Source organism: Drosophila miranda, chromosome XR (assembly GCF_003369915.1).
Source record: "Drosophila miranda strain MSH22 chromosome XR, D.miranda_PacBio2.1, whole genome shotgun sequence".
NCBI lineage: Eukaryota > Metazoa > Arthropoda > Insecta > Diptera > Drosophilidae > Drosophila > Drosophila miranda.
In genome coordinates, this window is record NC_046674.1 from 19,775,876 (window position 1) to 19,781,916 (window position 6,041).

At 41.3% G+C, this 6,041-nt stretch overlaps 2 non-coding genes across 2 annotated transcripts; both read left to right on the forward strand.

Moving 5' to 3' along the window:
- The first annotated feature begins 309 nt into the window (after window positions 1–309).
- On the forward strand, window positions 310–381 carry Trnap-agg. The gene has a single exon. It is a non-coding gene; the product is annotated as a tRNA-Pro (tRNA).
- Window positions 382–2,949: 2,568 nt separating this feature from the next.
- Trnal-caa lies at window positions 2,950–3,085 on the forward strand. The gene is made up of 2 exons: window positions 2,950–2,987; window positions 3,041–3,085. It is a non-coding gene; the product is annotated as a tRNA-Leu (tRNA).
- The last annotated feature ends 2,956 nt before the right edge of the window (window positions 3,086–6,041 follow it).

The window sequence follows — 6,041 nt, forward strand, 5'->3', positions numbered from 1 at the left end:
GCACTCCGCCCAAAGACCAATGCACTTTGCGAAAAGAGACCACAACAAATAATGTTAACGAGCTCGCGGCCGGGATTACAATCAGTGACAGAAGGCAAACCAGATCCCACCCCGAATACGATCTAATCTCTGGGACAGGGAGATTCTGCATATGCTGGGTCAAGTGCTGGGGGGGGCAGGGGGCAGGGGGCAGGGGAGGCAGAGCCATTAACAGCTAATTGAGGACATTTACATTAAGCCCATGAATGCTGTTCGGAGATCACCTCCAAAACCCATAATCTTCCGTCTTTTGGCCGCCATTCGATACTCGGCTCGTTGGTCTAGGGGTATGATTTCCGCTTAGGGTGCGGGAGGTCCCGGGTTCAAATCCCGGACGAGCCCAAGTCTTGGAGTTTTTTGTCTTTTCTTTTCTTTATTTTCAAGTGCTACGATATTTAAACAATTATATGCCAAAGGCAGAGCACAGTATGGATTACAATTACGGAAGACGTATGGGACAATGCAACAGACAACAGACGGGAGACTCTTTTGGTCTCTGGTCACTCGGGGGGGGGGGCACTCGATTGAAAGCTGACGCCCCGCCAGGCATGGCCTGGGCCTGGGCCTGGGCCCGGGACTGACACTCGACTCGAGACGCAGTCTAGACCGGGCCAATGAATTTTATGCATTGAAAATTAACACAACAAACTTTTCGGCTTGGCTGCCCAAGCAGATACCAGAGACCGACCAGAGACTGGCCAGAGACCGACATGGGCAAAGCTTATGGCTGTCATTACCGTTTAACATGCAGAAAGAGAAGAGTGGGAGCGGGGAGGGAGACCAAAATCCATTTGCCTACCCCCCGGGGGCCCACAGGCAGATCTCTTTCGCATTGTAATAATACGGCACTCAACTCTTGCCGTCCCCCCCTCCCCTCTCCATCCCCCTCCCTGCCCGTCACTCTGAACATGTATCCGATTGCAGTCCATAACAGCTGGGAAGCACGTAAATCTCATTGTTTCGATGCGTTTTGCATGCGTTTGAAGTGTCTGGTTGTCGATTTCGATTTCGATTTCAATGCCATGCCAGCCACAAACACACACAGCCTCTGTCTCAGTCCTCAGTCTCCGTCCAGCATCATCAACGACGTCTGGCAATGCCACAGCCACTGCCACTGCCACTGCCACCGCCTCCTGTGGAAGTGAGGCTGCATTTGATAGCCTCCTCCTGCCCACACTCCTCCTCCGGGGGATACTTTCTGTAATGTATATTTTGATACCCATTAAACAGGAGCGTGCACATAGATATGTTTCTCAGTTCTCAAATGTATACGAAAATATCTTTAAACATAAATCTACAGCCTAGGATTGGGAAAGCAGAGAACTGTTTATCCGCTTCACTAAATAAACACAGAATTCGGAGCTAATCAATAAGAATAAATTAGCAAATAAATGCATATATTCATTGAAAAAAAAAAAAAAATAAATACATAAAAATGGGAGTAAGAAAAATATAAAATTATGTTAAATTCAAGGATTATAAAAGTTGTTTTACAAACTACAGTACAGTTAATTTTTATTATTAAAAATAAAAAAAAATAAGAAATATATATTCATTTTAAAAAATTTTAAAAACTTATATAAATAAATAAAACAATAAAAAATTGTGGTAAATTCAACCCCCTATAAAAGTAGTTTTAATAACTACTAAATAAAAAATAAGGAAATAAAAAAAAAAGTAATAAAATAAAATAAAAAATAAAAATATAAAATAAAAATTTATTTGAATAACTACACTAAAGTTAATTGTGTATTATTTAAAAAAGTAAATAAAAATTTATATTAATTTAAAAAATAAATTAAATAAATAAATAAAAAAAGGGGAATAAAGCAATACAAAATTATGTTAAAATTATATACTAATTTAAAAAAAAAGTAAATAAAAATAAAAAGTATATATTCATTTAAAAATTAAAACAATAAATAAAAAAGGCGGAAAAAACAATAAAAAATAACAAAATAACAATAACAAAAAAACAACAAAAAAATAAAATAATAAAATAAAAATTAATTTGAATAACTACAGTACAGTTAATTGTGCATTATTAAAAAAAAATAGATAAAAAAAAATATATTCATTTAATACAAAAAAATAAATAAATAAATAATTAAAAAATGGGAATAAAACCATAAAAAAATGCTAAATTCAACCCATTATAAAGGTTATTTTAATAATTACAGTTAATTGTTATTAATAAAAAAAAGAATGTATGTAAAATATAATAATAAAATAAAATATACATTATTATGAAATGCACATATAAAATTAAAAAAAAAAATTTTAAAAAATATATAAACGGTATTTCTGAGGTCGTTTCGTTGCGCCCTTGGCGATTATTCCTTATTTGATTTTTTTTCGAAGCTGACAAATACATCACAGCAGCTGGCAGGGGGTTAAGGCTTGTGGTTTCAGCACCGCCGCCGCATTGGCAAGGGTCGGGGGAGGAACAAGGGGCACGACACGCGCTCTCCGAAGCCTGCGGGCTCTGCAATTGACTTGAACTCGTGGCGCATCAATTGTGTGTGTGACTGTGTGTCTGTGTGCCCACGTTTGGCAGTGTGGGGCTGCGGTTTGTGTGATTTTTATGATGAGGCCCCCGGGCAACACCGAACACCGAGGCATCGCCAGCTTCAATTCGGTTTTGATTGCCCTGGCGGAAACGGTGCTCAGGTTACGATTTAGCAACGATTTAGCCAAGCATGAAATGGCAACACTGCAGCACTTAACCACATGGCAACCAACACAGCAACACCACACACACACCACACACCAATGACACCGTCTTTTATCAAGCTTTTATCACCTTCGGTGCGTCTGTGCGTCTCTGCGTCCACCCACTCGAATATGTTTTGCCTATCTATAAATAGCCCGCTGCCAGAAGCCCGAACACGGGCCGCTCTCTCCGCATGTGTCAGGATGGCCGAGCGGTCTAAGGCGCCAGACTCAAGAGCTATACCCAAAACTCTTGCCCTTCCCAGAAGGGTGTGTTGTGCAATGAGCGTTCTGGTCCTCTCTGAGGGCGTGGGTTCGAATCCCACTTCTGACAAATCTTTTTTTCTATTTTATTTTCTATTTTATGCTTCTTTCGATTTTTTTTATAAATATTCTCAATATTTTAAAATATTTCTTTCCTGCAAAATATTTTATCTAATAATTCTTTTTTTTCAAGTGTTTTTTCCTTAAAATAAATTCCTGTAAAAAATGAAAATATTATTTCTCTATTGCCCAAATCTATCCTTCTAATACTGATTAATTTTCGAATCCCACTTTTAACAAATCTTTTTTTTCTATTTTTTCCTTCCTTTTTTTTCCTTTTTTCTTCTTTTTTCTTCTGTTTTTTCTTTTTTTTTTATTTTATGCTTTTTTTGATTTTCTATAAATATTCTCAATATTTGATATTAATTCCTTCCTTCAAAATATTTTTTCTAATAATAATAACATTACTAATATAAAATGTTTTCTAATAATTTGTTTTTTTTTTCAATTGTTTTTCCCTTAAAATAAATTCCATTAAATAATGCTCATTAATTTTCTAATCGCACTTCTGACAAATTTTTTTTTTTAATATTTTTTCTTTATTCTCTTTTTTTCTTAATATTTTTTTCTTCTTTTCTATTTTATTTCTATTTTATTTTTCTTTTTTTTTATTTTTCTTTTTTTTCTAATATATTTTTTTTCTTCTCTTTTTTTCTTAATATTTTTTTTCTTCTTTTCTTTTTTATGTTTTTTTTTTTTTTGATTTTGCATAAATATTCTCAATAATTTAAATTAATTCCTTTTTCTTAAATTTTCCTTAAAATAAATTCCTATAAATCATGAAAATATTACTCATCTGTTGCCCAGGCTTATCCTTCTAATCCTGATTATTTTTCATCGGATTTACTGCCATATGAGCCCCCCAAGCCCCTGAAATGCATTGTTTCGCCACTAATTAGGCTTCGTTTTGGAATTTATTTCCTCTTTTATGGGCCTTCGAGCACGTGTTCGGATGTGCCACTCGAGTGCACTTGTCAAAGTTCTGGAGAGATGTCGCCCACACTGGCTCCGCCGCAGACAATACCAAACACAAGACAGAGATAGATAGATAGATAGATAGATAGATAGACCGACCACTAAGACACGCGTGCCACACACCCACACGCCGACGGCCAGCTGGAAACTCAATTTAAATCCAGTGCATATGCAGAGTGTCACGTAATTTCAATTACATAGCTCTCGCTCTCTCTCTGTCGCTCTCTTTCGGTGGGGGAAAAGTTTTATAAAGTAAGCCAAGCGACAACGGTGCGTTGCATGCCCCGTACGTAGCGTACCGCTTGCCCCAGGAAAAGGGGCCCCGAACGCGTGTTGCATGTCAATCAGGGAATGCACTTGTTGTCCCACACCAGAGAGGGGGGCGGAGAGCAGTGACAAAGCCAAGGTCTGACAATGGCCACTAGGCGGCTTAGTGACCCATAATGCGGCGTTTGCCAAGAGACCAATTGAGTTAGCGCACTTCCTGTCACTCTTTCGCCTCTCTGCGCCCCCCCCGGCCCCTCTGTTAACCTTGTAATCTACATTTGAAGCGTCGTCCCCCACGCAATCTGTCGCTGTTCCCGTTCTGGCCATTGGCCCTGACACAATTGATACCCTAACACCGCAACAGAGTGCCATCGCTGCCCAGGAAAGACACTCCAGAGTTCTACAGAGTCTTGGGCGTAGAGTATTTGTGGCTGCAGTCTCGCAGCCAGTGGCTTTTCCTGCAGCTGCAGTTGACTTTTCTTTCTTCTGCTTGTTTTTCGTTTTTTCTGGCGTAACTAATTTGTCGTCGGTACAAATGCGTTTAAAACGTTTGCTGAGCAGGGAAATTGATTTTGTCTCGTTGATCGCTTGCCATTGGGGGAACACCTGCCGGAGTCGAGCAGGGGCTGCATTTCGTGGGTATCCACTGAACGGGCCACTGGTCTCGGCCTCGCCCTCTTTAAAGGGCAAGCCACAGCCTCTTAAAGCCCTAATCCCCAAAGGCAGCTCCCCTACACACAGTACACAGTATCTTTGCCCAATTCTAGGAGTTGTACCCCCGAAAATCCATTACAATTCCGCCAATTTACCAGACATGAATCGAGCATTCCATTAACCATAAGACCCGCGACAACCCGACAGCCCCCCACCGCCGAATTTTTGCTTTATCAACCAATACAAAAGGCGGTTCTCTAATTAGCCACCGACTGAATGACGCCCCGAAGGAGCGGAGTGGAAGGAGGCACTGGCAGGAGGGAAAGGCATGCAATTGGCATGACATTGCCGTGTTGGACCCTGGACAAAGCCCCAAAACCGAAGCCAAAAATGATGGCGTGGCAGAGGGGGGGCTAGTCTAAGTCACTTGGTGTGGCATGTCGATGCGATGTTGATGGCGGCACGTAATGAGCGCATTACGCACCACGAACAGGGAGGACATGGACGAGTGCCTGGAGCAGCAGGACAAGACAGGAGTCTGGATGATAACAAGCCTGTCCTGCCCTGCCCTGCTCTGCCCTGCCCTGCCCTGTCGGCGGGGCACTCCACGGTCCGAATGCCTCGTTATCCTTGTCGCATTATCGCCTTAGCCAAATACCTGGCGCATCTTGAGTGTGCCACATTGTTACAATCAAGTCCAAGTCTCCGTGTCTCTCTCTCTCTCTCTCTGTCTGTCTCTGTGGTTTCTCTAGTTGCCGGTGCTGTTGTGCACGCTCCGCTTTGTTGCCTGCGGTGAGGCTAAGGACAATGCCTCCACCTCCCACTGCCCCCTGCCCCCCCGCCCCGCGCCCGACTGTGTGCAACTGCAACTGCAGCAGCCGCCCTCGTTCCACTTACGCGTGTGTGTGCTCAAGTAGCGAAAGGCCCCAGGCAAGAAAATCAAGCGGTGCAACATTTGTTTTTATCTTTTTTTCTATTTTTTCCCAACAGCCTCCAACCCTCCACCGACCCCTTGGGATACACTGCAACGAAATTAAACACACAAGATTTGCATCAATAAATATATGGAA